We start from the raw sequence: 13,976 nt of genomic DNA on the forward strand, positions 1-13,976 counted from the left end.
TGAAGTTGAAGAGGAAACCTAAATTTCCGGAGGGGAATTAGCCAAGTCACAAAGGAACCACTAAATCTGGGAGACCACACAGGAAAGAAAATGCCCGACAGATAGAAGCTTCTGGCCATGGTGCCCCGATGTCGGACCATGATAATTACAGAGAAACCTTGGCGGCCACCCCAGCGCAGGCTCAGGAGGAGAGACATGAGACAACTGCCCTGCGGTTCTGGGGCAAGGGTGGTCCCTGGGGAAGCTGAGGCTGGGGTGCCAGCACACTGCCAGCATGGCAGGAAGTCAACTCTGTGGTCTAGTCTCTTCTCCTGCCAAACCATCGCTGCAAAATCCCAGTCTGCCACTTACTAGCTGTGTGACCCTGGGCCAGTTTCTTAACCTTTCTGAGCCACAATAAGTGATAGTTAATACTACTGTTTATTATTATTAAAAGTGGATGAGTCTTGAGGCACCTGGGTGGCTCTGTCGGTTGAGCATCCGACTCTGGATTTTGGGTTGGGTCACAATCTCAGGGTCATGAGTACGGGGTCCAAGCTCAGAGGGGAGTCTGCTTCTCCCTCTCTCTCTGCCCCTGCCCCTGCTTACACTCTCTCTCTCTCTCAAATAAATAAATAAGATCTTTTTAAAGATTATTTGATTTTTTAAAAAGCAGATGAGTTTTTGTAGGATTATGTCATGCACCTCCCCTCAGCAGATAGCACTGTGTTGGGCAAATTTTTCCAATAAAATACCAGATAGAAAAAGAAATATTTCAGACACTGTGGACCGAGAAGCAATTATATATTTGCCCTGGGTGGTAGGCACATTTTGGACCCAGGTGGGTCTGTTGGAGACAGTCTCAGGACTAAGAGCAACCAGCAGGCCAGATCACCATGATGGGTAATTACAGGGGGCCAAGCCCCCACGGTCAATTCTCTTTGCCAACAGACACCCAGACCCTCTCCTCCCAGAGAGCATGAGTGTCTGCCCGCAGGTGGCCCACCAGAAGTGAGGTCACCGAAGTTCCAGCTCCAGACTGGGAGCCTGCAGCACAGTCAATGCCCAGCAAGTGTAGGAACAGAGTGAGGAAGAGCGTAGCAGGGGACACACCAGCTTAGGTTCACAGTGCTCGCCCAGTACCCCTGAGTGGGCCATACAAAAACAGGTGATAGGTGGCACTTGGCCTGGGGGCTGCTGTTTGTTGACCCTTGATGTAGCAGGAGAAGCTTAAAGCTAACCCCATGTGGGCTCGGAGGAATGACCAGTGAGCCCACCCTCACCAGCATTCTCCGGAGCAGGACCCCATTAATGGGTTAGGAAAACACTTTGGTGGATCACGACTGGCTTTTTTTCTTTTTAATGTAAGAAAGAATGGAGTATATCCGGGTTTCTCATTGCATCCATATATAGGGATGTATGTTTGGGGTGCAATGTCAAATGTGTCTCTTACTGAGGATTGGACTTTAGCCATATTTTTTGTCTTCTGTATACCTCAAAAGAGGTTATCACATCTATTCATCAAATACACATGGAACACTTACTATGAAAGCTTAGTGATAAGTTCTTGGAGGAAAGGGATCAAGTCATAAAGTCTGTTTACCCTGCAACCTACCACCTTAGCTGGTGGGTAAGTGAAGAGAGGAAAGGAATTTGCTGGGATGTGGGGCTAATGTCTAGTCCTGAGAGGACTGTGGTGAGGAGCAGGTCTTTGCTAGCAACCCCCACCATAGGCCTTGCAGGCTCTTCCAACGGGAACTTCATAAAGCCGCCAGTCCAGAGGTCCTCAGACTGTGCTCAGAGGAACCCTAGGGTTCCTTGATGTGCCTTGGGGGTCCCCAGGACCACAGGTTCTTGCCTTCCCTCTGTGATTGCAACTGGAGTAGCCTTGCATTTTCTTTCTGTATTTTGAGGTGACCTGCATATCTCTTCAGACCAAAGGGCTCCAGCCTGGAACATTAAACACCAACCTGCTCATAGACACACACTCACATGTACCCGAAGCCAAGAATCACCTACTGCCAACCTTCCAGTAATTGCTCTGTGACCCACAGGGGAGGGAAGGCCTTGCATTCACAAGTAAACAAACTTCAAAGAGCTGTTTAAAAGGGAAAACTGATGGTGTGTTCCTAAAAAGAGGTCAAAGAACATTTGATAACAGGGGGAGTGATTATTTATTCAGAAGTACACAAGGGAGTGTGACACAGAGGATCTGTAGGAGGTTATGAAGTCTGTTCAAGCAAATAAAACTGCAAGGTCTCTTTGGTCAGGTGAATTTTTAAAGGTTAGGATGGGTGGGACCCAGTTCTGGTGACTATGGGAGGTCTGGTTTCCTAAAGAGGATATGAAAATAAGTCCATTGAGTTGATGGAGCCCCTTGATGAAGAAATCTCTGGAATCTTGGAAATAGTTGGAAGAGTAACGGCCAAAGCAACCATTATGTGTACATCATATGTCCAGTTTAAAGAAGATAACCATCCTTTCGATCATGGCCTTTACAATGAAGCTGTGAAAATTACCCATGAGTTTCCTCAGTTTTTTCCTTTGGCGGTTGTGCAATATGATTGATCTTGATGAGCACGTTGAAGACTGTCATAGGAAACCCCTGATATTTGAGGGAGATTTCTGTGATTTTTAATATTTAACTTGTTCTCTTTTTTATTTCATTTACCTAACCTTATGAGATACTGCAATATCCCACTTTTGATGAAACCTGTCTGTATATTGAAACTTAAGTCCGCCTAAAGAATCCCGTCTCCAGTAATATGGTCAGATCAGATGCAAGAACAAAGCAGTTGCCTTGAATTTAGTTTTCTGTTTTACTAATAAAAGCTGAAATGGTTATAAAAAAAAAAAAAAAAAAAAAAGGGATCCCTGGGTGGCGCAGCGGTTTAGCGCCTGCCTTTGGCCCAGGGAGTGATCCTGGTAGACCCGGGATCGAATCCCACGTCGGGCTTCCGGTGCTTGGAGCCTGCTTCTCCCTCTGCTTATGTCTCTGCCTCTCTCTCTCTCTCTGTGACTATCATAAAAAAATAAAAAAAATAAAAAAAAAATAAGCTTTGCAACCAAAGCTGTCTGCCACCATGTCTGAGCTTGTGAGACCCAGAGAAGGAGTCGGGGTTCCCACTGGGGCCCAACTAGCATGTGACATTGGACAAGTGGCTCAGGTGACATCCCAGCTTCTCCACACGCAAACCCAGGGCAAGCCCTCCTCTCTGCCTCTCCAAGTAAGACGACACAGATGGAACCATTTCAGGGCTTTCAATATTTACAGTGTCATGTTATTCATTTTCCCCCAGTTATTTGTTTCCGGATCTTGAAGGAAAATCTCACAAGAAGGGGAATTTTAATTAATATCAATTCACTGAGCTCTCGGCACAACCTGAGAAAATGGTGACTCGTTTCAGTTCTCAAGGGGCTTTCCTAGCAAGGGAGGTGTCCCCGGTGATTCCACACCCTCATCTCTGAAGAGGAAAAAGAATTACTTTCCACCGCAGCCACTGCATTGGACAAACCATTCATCGAAACAGCATGATGTTGAGCATAAGTCAAAACATGCAAATGATCACCATGTTTGGTTTGAACACACCAGCCCTGGCTCTTGACCAATGAGACATACACTGCGAGGCTTTGTGATTTTTCAAGAATAAATTCCGAGCTTTTCATTTCGAACTAATTTTATGCCTTGGGCTCTGGGTGCAATTAACCGTAGGCACTAAAAATCTCAGGAAAGGAGAAAACTTCCTGGAAATCCTGAGAGGAGAAGAGGTAAGGACCAGATTCTGGGTCTGCATAAGTTTACCACCAGCCAGCATCTTATTGACGCCACATGTGTCCATGCTCACCTGTGATTATAATGCAATGCTATCATCCCTGAAAGATCAAGCACATAATGGAAAGTAGTCACCAGGCAATGTATTGACATGACAGCCTTAAGAAACAAACTGAAAGAATATTCTTCTCACTATGTTTAGAAATGAGGAAACGGGGGGACCTGAGTGGCTCAGTTGGTTAAGTGAGGTCATGATCCCGGGGTCCTGGGATCAAGTCCTGAGGGGGGCTCTCTGCTCATCCAGGAGCCTTCTTTTCCCTCTCCCTCTGTCCCCCTACTCATACTCTCACTCATACTCTATTTTTTTAAATAGAATAAATAAGGAAACAGTGATACAAAGACAGAATCCCCCCCCCCCAAAAAAAAGACAGAAGCCCACTATATGAGTTGTAGAATGAATGAGGACATGTCACCCAGTCCTGATCAATCAGATGGTGTCATGCTCATGGCTACAGTGAGCAGACCAGCTCCAGAGAGGAGAGTAGGACATAGCTGAACAGAAATATCTGAGAAGATAATTTTTTCTCATGTAGGTTGGTGCACAAATATAAGGTACACCTTGAGATACCAGTGGCTAATATTGCTTACCACGTGAAGAGAACCCATTAAAGAGACAAAGATAAGGCACCCTGATGGTCCCTGGATCATCAGCCATGCTGAAGCCACCTTGTTACCGGGTTTTATTTAACATTACTGTCTTTTGAGCTGACAGATTCTCTCTCTCTCTCTCTCTCTCTCTCTATCTATCTCTATCTCTCTCTCCCTCATATGCTAGTTTGAGATGGGTTGTCACTTGCAAATACAAAAAAAAATAGTAGTATAAGTACTTAGTTATAAGGAGTGAGATTATATGCAAAAGGTTTTTGTTTTTTTTAAGATTTTATTTACTCATGAGAGACACAAAGAGAGAGGCAGAGACACAGGCAGAGGGAGAAGCAGGCTCCTTGCAGGGAGCCCGATGTGGGAATCGATCCCGGATCTCAGGATCACAGGCTGAACTGAAGGCTGACGCTCAACCGCTGAGCCACCCGAGCATCCCTATATGCAAAAGTTTTATATTTTTATTCATTTTACATTTTAACCATGATTCAAAAAAGAAAACCCCAAAAGTGATCTAAGTGAAAAACATAAATTCAAAATCTTGAAATATTATCCCTACAAATACGTCAATGAGAGAAGTTGCCTGCTCATTTAATACAAATATGAAGTTAATCCTTAGTTGAATAGTCAAAATGGGGACTTTCCAAATTAGGATTTATAATAGGATTTTGCTGCTTTGAATGCCATCCAAAGGAAACACTTCCAAAACACAGACTGCTCAGTGGACCCACTCAGCTTTTCAATTCAAGACAAAAATGTTTATAGCTGTGAAGCTATTAAAAACACTTCCAAGAAACTAGTCAAATGTTTTCTGGAAAACCAATTTGCTTCTTTGCACTCACTAAGATGTTTTATTAAGAAAATGGCTCTGAGTTCTGGCCTGCTGTTGCCAGTGGGTCAGGATTCTCATCCTCGCTCACTACGAAGTCTGTGAGATGTTCTCACTGTCTCGGGGTGAACAGCCACTGCCAGAGGCACAGTCCAGACTCTGACCTAGCAAGAGACATACTTGGCTAGAGAAACCCCAGAAGGCAAATGTCATGTAGTTCTGTGCCCAAGATCAGAGAGCTGGAGGAGCCAGAATTAGAGATCCTAGTGGGATGTCCCTGGCCACACTCACTGTGGGTCTCATTTGGAAATGATGAGGAAAATCCATTTGGCAAGTGTATCAACCCCAAATCACTGCCATCCTCACCTCTGCATGTCAGAATAGAGCCAAGGTCACCTGATCATCCTCCCCGGTGCCAATATACTTGGGCCCCTGAGATGACACGTGGCCCATGACCACAGTCCTCAGATTCTACTGCCTTATGATTGTAAGTCGAGGAATGATAGTTCTGCAAGGAGCTCATGGGTCACTTAGGGGTACACAGGGGGAAACAGAGGCCCAGAGAGAGGAAGTGATGTGTCCGAGATCACACAGGCACGTCTGGGGAAAGAGCGTAGATGCAAACCCAGATCACACTCACCTGCCAGAGCCTCTGGCCTCTTGAACTTTCTTATCTTCGCACATGCTTGCCTTCCACCTGGTGCCCAACCTGGCTCATGGTTAATCCCATAGGGTGACAGATGTGCAGGCTTTGCCTGACCCCAGCTTCCCCAAACTCTGGCGACATTCGTTGTACCAGTAAAACAGGGACTTTTGTTTTCATTTTCCTTTTGTTTTAAAAATCGGTTTTAACGTTTTAATAAGCAATTCTAAAACTGTCATTTTAGAATGACAGAAAGCAGAGCTTGAATTATCTCATTTTGATTCATTTGTGTGTATGCATATAAATAAGTGCATATATGGACAGACTTAGCTGCACGCGGACCTATGAGTGCATGCAGGGCCACATATATAAGTACATGCAGGGAAGGGAAGGAGGAGAAAGGGAGAGGAGATCATATCCCACAAAGTAGTAGCCAAGACTCTGCCCCTGTCTCCACCCCACCCCAGCCTCCACCCTGGTCGAGCTTTAAGCATTGCTCACATCCCTGTCTGTGACTGAAACCGAAGATGTGGTGCCCCTTTGCTCAGTGTGGCTCCCAGAACCACCTCCAGAGGTAGCCCACAGCAGCTAAGCCCAAACCAGCCAGACTCCCAGAATCCCCTTCAGCTGCTTGGCCTGTTGGCTGTACTCTCTCAAAGGATTCCAAGTTCATAATAATTGAAAGAGGCAAACAGGAAAGAAAAAGCAGGGAGATTGCATCATGGCTTCGGGTGCAAAGTTGCAGAGGTTGGGACTGTCGGATCCAAGTGGCAAAAGGGGACTCATCACTGTAGGACCAGAAGGCGAGCACCTGCGAGATGGCTGTCCTTGTGGAGCTCAGGGACAAAGAATGGCCGGATCTTCCATAGCAGGGCAGTCAGAGGGCATGAGGTCAGGAGGGAGAGCGACAGTCCTGAAGTGGCTTGGGGCCGCGTGTGAGATGCACGCCCACGAGGGTGCAGGAATGACTCCCCACCTCAAACTCCAGAGTGGAAGATTCCCACCGAGCCCCTGAGTCAAGCTGGCTGCTCGTGGATGACAGAGCACAGACACAGACTGTGCGGGGCAGTCAGAGGACGTGCTCCGGTGAAGAGGGTTTGCCTGGATGCCCGGGTCAGAGCAAGACGCCAAAAAATGTGAAGTTTCCCTGTCCCCATCATATGTGGCTGGGTAACCAACTGCCTTTTAGGTTCACACCAGGTTCTCTGATGTGAAAGCCTGAAAGGGTGTTAGGGAGTCATATGCTGTCACAGACCAGACACACGGGGCCTCCCAGTAACAGGGGGGTCTATGGTCTATGTGATAAAGCCGCCCCTACCCCTTCCCGGTGCACCTACTCTGAACCGGGAATTAAGCATGATAATTAAATAGTTCATTTCTTTTCCCCTTAGAAGAGCTCTCTTTGGGGAATTAGGAGATTTAAAAAACTGATCTGGGGTGTGGCATAAAGACAGCCTGGGGAGCTGGATGGGGAAGGCCTAGAAAACCTTCCTTCCTTTGGCCAAAGAGAAGCAAGGTGAGTACTCACTCACACCTTCATTAGGGTTCAAACTGAGGAGGAAACTAATGATTCTGGACCAGCAGGTCACCACCACCCTCACACATACACACACAGACACACACACACACAGGAGAAGACTACACAATTGACCTATCAATTCAGAGTGACTTCTTAGAGTCCACATCAAAGCAGACCCTCATAGCCACCCCAGGGTTGACAATCTGGATGGTCCTGAAGGCTCCTTTCCGTCCACTGGCAGCTAAGCTATGAGCTGACTTCACAGGTCTGAGTTGGCGAAATGGAAGATCAAGCTGTCATCACCCCCCTGAGTTCTAAAGGCCTCCCCTCTCCTTCTAGGTCACTTCTCTGAGCAAAGAGCATCCACTTTCACATGGTCACATAGTCTCTGTCCCCAGTCCCCCTATAGAGCTTTATGAGCAGGGGGTCCCTCTAGTAGACCAGACTTTCTGTGCCCAGCCCCAAAAGCAGGGTAATGACCACACCAGGCTCATATGGGCTCTTAACCAAGAACACATGAGACAGCCTGCCCTGACATCCCCAGAGGCATGCACTTTCTAAGTATTTACTTCTGCTTTGTCTCCTATTTCTGTTTCCTCAATCTCTTTCAGTGGACCCTTCACGTTACTGTCATGCTACCTGCTTCCAGCAGCCACTCTCCCTTTTAAAAGAGCTAATTCGATGCAGCAAAACGGCAGGACACCTGCACCCCAATGTTTATAGCAGCAATGTCCACAATAGCCAAACTGTGAAAGGAGCCTCGGTGTCCAACAAAAGATGAATGGATAAAGAAGGTGTGGTCTATATATACAATGGGGTATTACTCAGCCATCAGAAAAGACAAATACCCATTTGCTTCCACGTGGATGGAACTGGAGGGTATTATGCTGAGTGAAGTAAGTCAATCGGAGAAGGACAAACATTATATGGTCTCATTCATTTGGGGAAAATAAAAAATAGTGAAAGGGAATAAAGGGGAAAGGAGAGAAAATGAGTGGAAAAAATTAGAGAAGGTGACAAAACATGAGAGACTCCTAACTCTGGGAAACGAACAAGGGGTAATGGAAGGGGAGGTGGGTGGGAGGATGGGGTGACTGGGTGACAGGCACTGAGGGGGGCACCTGACGGGATGACCACTGGGTGATATATGTTGGCAAATCGAACTCCAATAAAAATAAATGGAAAAAAAACTACAATAAGAAGGACCTTTCCAGGGGATCCATTTGATAGAGTTGGCCTGGAAATCATTGTTCTCCACCCACAATGAGAGCCATCTCTCAAATCTGGTCCCACTGTGCTGCAGGCAGCTTTCTCTGGCACTTTGTAGACGGATGCTTGGCAGAAGCCATTAGCAGAGCCTCCCCTAGTGAAAGAGCACCCAGCCTTTGAGCATTTGAGTCCTGCGATGTCTGACCCCTCGCACAATAGCCAACCAGAGAGCAAAGCGCTTCACACCAGCCCCGCACAGAGTGCACACATGGTCACAGTTGAATGTGTGAAAGAATGAGTGAGTGAGCGAATGAGAATACAAGGATCTAGCACTAGAAACACAGTTCATGAAGCTCGTGGGACTCTGCCAGTAGGACTTGGTCCTTTAAAGATGATCTTTAGCAATACAGAGAATCTTTCCAACTGCCATGTCAGTTGAATTAAAATTGAGAAATACAATGGACTGAGTGGGATGCAGAAGTCATCAAAGGTCAACCAGTGAAGAGGATCAGGGGTAGGACAGACACATTGCCATAGGTCTCTAGGGCAGTGACTGTGGCCAGTTCTACAACAAGGAAGTATCAGTGGTTGACATCATCAGGACAATACTGTGTATAATCTTGTGTGGTATGCTGAATCAGATGTACACATATTCATGTGGACTTCTGACTGTCTGGATTTAGTCATCAAAGACTCTTTTTTGTGGTTATTATAAAGTCCCGAGTCCAAGGACCTTTCTGGGCATTGGTGCAGAGATGTAGCTGAACCATGTGGTGGCAACATCTACAGGCTCATGGCACAGAGAGGGCAATGTTCACAAAAATAAGGCATGAATAGGTCCGATTTGGGTCTGCAGGTGTCACATCTTACCCAGGGATGTTATAATATCAGCAGTAGCCAGCCTCCAAGATGACCCTCTCTGGATGATCCTCACTTTCTAGTAGCCATGCCCTGGTACCTTAACTATTAAATCAGGACTGACCTGCAGAAATAACAGTAGGGTCATAAACAGCATTATTGCTTCCACAATGGCATTTAGGACGACACACTCCAAGGGCAGCCAGCGCATGTTGTGAAGACACTTAAGCTGCCCAGTGGGGAGTGTGCACGGCAGGTAACTGAGGTCCCCTGGCAGCAGCCAGCATCACTTGGTCAGCCATGAGATTTTTGGAAGCAGAACTCCATGGCCAGTCTAGCCTTCAAATGATGGCAGCCTGTGACGGCATCTTGATCACCTTGTGAAGGTCCTGAGCCAGAACACAGCCAAGCCAGCACTCCTCAGTCACTAGTCCTCAGAGACTGTGAGATAATAAATGATTATCTGTGTTCAAGCAAGGGAAATGTATTAAACAGCAACAGATAACTAATACACTGTCTATTTCTGCTGCACAGAAGGTATTTTTCACTTAATTCCAAATTCAACTCTATTAACTGAGTAATTGAGAGTGGCAAATATATGGTCCATGTACCCACTACCCCAATCCTCCTTCTATTCAGAAAATACAGGAGACAATTTTGAGAGATAAAATGTAAAAACTCAACAACATATGTGTGTGTACATATGTATATATACATGCATGTATATATGCACACTCACATATATATACGTATGTGTACTGTCTCTGCCTATCTCTCTCTCTCTCTCACACACACACACACACACACACACACACAATGGTAGCACAGAATGAGAACCCTGGGTTTTTGGATTTACTTTGACCTACGTAAAATGGGTAAAATTTGATGCATGAAAGGCACTCTAAGGGAAAGGAGTGTACCCCAGCCAGGAGAGCATTCATCAATGTTAAGTGTGTGTTGATTACATATCTAGAAGGGATATGTTCAGGAGCAAAACCAGGGAAATCAGGTGACCCAGGAACACAAGGTGCCGTGAATTTAGCCAGGCTTACTCCTAACATTTCTGAGGCTTAAAATGAGACTCCAAAGAGAGGCCACATACCATGGGTCTGGATATTTCTAAGGTATTTAATATACAATTAGGAATGCTAAGTCTGAATCTCTACCTGTTTGTGTCCAGGTCCTATGGCCGCAACCAAGTGATTCCCTGACCCTAAAACTATAGGGGATTCCCCTCCATCCCCACCAAGCCACACCTTACTCTTCTGACTCAGGATTTCTAAGCAGTGCTAAAACCACATCCTCCCAGCCAAAGGGTGGCAGGAACTATAATTATTCAGGGAGCCGAGCTCCTGCCTAGACACCCACTTTTAGCAACTGGGGGCAGCCAACTTTAAACAAAAGCAGCAACTGTCTCTGGGTCCTCAGAGCAGACCTGTGATTTTCTCCTCTTCCCACACAAACCCAGCGCTCCCACCCCATATCCTTAGGCTCAGAGGAGTCCAGTTTGGTTCAAGCAATTTTCCTGCATAATTCCTTTTTGCCCAGTTTTTGGCCAAACCTTCAAAAAAATTTCTTAGGAGACTGAAATTAAATTTAAAAAGAAGTCTTTGGGATTTGTTGCTTATTTGTCTAAAAGTGTGCGGTCTAGGGCACGGCCATCTTACAGATCTAAGGGCAGCTCTGACCCTGGCCGCCGTGGATGCCATCACTGAAGGCTACTCTTAGTGAAGGCCAGTTCAGGACTCACCACACTCCTCCTTGGATGGACCACTGTTGAGTGGATGGAAACAGAAACATCTGATAGTTGACCACGAAGATCCCTTTTAGTGGAGACTCCATCCTTCATGATTCTTTAATATCCCTCACTGGCAGCTCATGCTTGGGTAGGACTTTATGTCCCTCTTTCCTCTTAAGTGAACATAGCAGATTCTTGCTTTCCGTGTGAGCACTGAGCTGCTCAGTGTTGAGGAAAAAGCACTAAAGGTCATGGGAATCCAATTCTGCCAACTTCACACTATGAGAATGGGTTCCTTAGTCTCCCCATCCGCCCTTCCAATGTCCCAAAGAATGGGAGGGTTATTACCTTAAGGATAAAGACTAAACAATCCTCTTCTTGGACCCTTGCCCACATTTGCTAATTCCACCTGGGGCTCCAGTGTCACAGGGATTCTACAGATGAGGGGTCAGTAGACCAAGCCCAAGGACAGAATCTTGCCCACTCCCTATTTTCACAGCTGTGTCCATTTCTTTACCTATTGCCTATGGCTGTTTTGAGCTGTAATAGCAGAATCAAGTGGTTGAGATAGAGACCATATGGCCAGCAAAGCCTGAAATATTACCGTCTGACTCTTCATCTTCACAGAAAGAATTTGCCAACCCCTCCTCTGAATGATGACACCCATGAATGCTTCTAGTGCTTACTATGTACTGGCCATTGTTCTAGATGCCATACATGTCACATCTCATCCTTATGCCAAACTTTGAAAACATCCAATGAAATTATACCAGTTTCACAGATAAGGAAACAGAAGCAGAGAAAGAACTTAAGGAAACTTCTCCAATGTCACCAACCTAATAGGAGCTGGGACTCAGTCCCGGCCAATCTGGGTACTATACTACCTGTAAATTCCATCAGGAAAATTCTACCTACATTACCAGTGGCATTGATTTCACGCAGCCTTCAGCTTCCAAATTCTAGCCTTCTGGTTCCCTCCATAAACCACTAGGAAGAGACACATTAAGTATAATGAACAAATGGACATTCTGGAATTCAATAGCTTCTTAAATTTGGTTAGAATGACTCATCCGTGGGAGCCTGAACATCACTGAGCACCAACAAAATGGAGTTTCTGTCTGTGGTGCAAACCTTCCTGAAGACCTCAGTGGTTTCACACGCACACAAGAGCAATGGTCCCAGTAAAGTCTTTCCTGAGCCACCAGCCAGGTCCATCAGTGTACACCAAATCAGTCACCCCAGGGACACAATTCTGAGGAAGCCAAGCTTTGCCTTAGCACATCAGCAACCCTTCCCAGAAGTGACCCCGTTTTATCAGTTTGCCTCAAACAAATGTTAACAGTATATTCCAGCCTATTAAAGTCCCCCACTGAGGGAAGAAAAGACTGTGTATTTAAGCTCATTGGCTTTAGTAAAGCATGATGATTTCCATCCTGGAAGTGTTTTTATGAAGAATGCCAACCAGCCATGATTCAATAGCAGCTTTCAAAGGACTGCTTGGTATCAATGAGCAGCAAGAGGAAAGCTTCTGAAAACAAGGCCATTTGATGGAAGATCCTAGAAGATTTCATGCATCCTGATCAAATAGGCTACTGGCTTCCTCCAGCCATTGGCCTAAATCCCAGTTTTTGGCTTGACTTGAAAGGATTTTAATAACTCCACCCGTCCACACAAACAGGAAGATCTGTTGCATCTATTGGATCTACTGGAAGTGATACACACTCTCCCTTTCTGGCCACGTTAGGAGACAGGAGGCATGTGTGATTGACCTTAGACATCTGCATTGTCTTGGCGCTCTGTGGAGCAGGATTGGCTAGGTTGCAAAACACCATGCAGGCGTCGTGGCCAACTTAAACATCTCAGATGAAAAGTGCTTTTAGGTACAACCAACTTCCTAAAGTACTTCAGTCTTAAAATGAATCCTTAGAAGGGGCTAGAAAAGATGTTAAAAGGTCTCTAACTCAACTTGTTTGTTCTGCAAATAAGAAACACAAAATTCAGCGATGTTTGGTGGTATGTGGCTAAGATCACACCAGTAGCCCTAATACCGCTAGAGAAAACTAGCCTGATTAACGAAATGGAAGAGGAATATGTGCACTAGTAAGCAATGCTTTGAAAAGTGGTGTTGTTTCCATCCCGGAATATCTGTCCTTCTCCTCAGAGTCAACTACATTTACCGTTCTTCGATGCACCCCTTCAGAAACATTGCAGACTGAGACAGCATCATCAGTATATATGCAGATAAACTTCTCTTCCACAAATCAGCAAGTATGTATGTAATCACTCTGGGTCTTGCCCCCCAAATAATCCCCACCTGTAAAAGTTGCCACAAGCACAATGAAGACTATATTGATGAGACTCCACCAGGCCCACACCCACTTCAAATATTCATCACCCACCAAGTCCTTCTGGAGCACCCTCCAGGCTCATTCCTGTCCATGGAATACAGCCCCAGCTGGCAGTCCACACGCTGCCCACCTAAAATTAAGTTAAATGGCTTAAATACAAAACCCCTGAATCCTGACTGGGCATTAGTGATGTCACCTGTAATGGACATGTATCATGGCACTTGGTGTTTCACCAGATTGGACACTATTCCAGAAGTTAATTCTCCTGCCAGAGTTGGAAACACCCCTCCATCGAGAGCAGCAAGCCCGCAGAAGCAAGACACGGAGCTCTAGAGTAGGTAGAGAATGGAGACCCGGCAGCCACCACGGGAAGACCACCTCCTGGCCACATGAACAAAGCAGCCCGAGTTCTACAGAGCTG

Source organism: Canis lupus, chromosome 11 (genome assembly GCF_048164855.1).
Source record: "Canis lupus baileyi chromosome 11, mCanLup2.hap1, whole genome shotgun sequence".
Classification (NCBI taxonomy): Eukaryota; Metazoa; Chordata; class Mammalia; order Carnivora; family Canidae; genus Canis; species Canis lupus.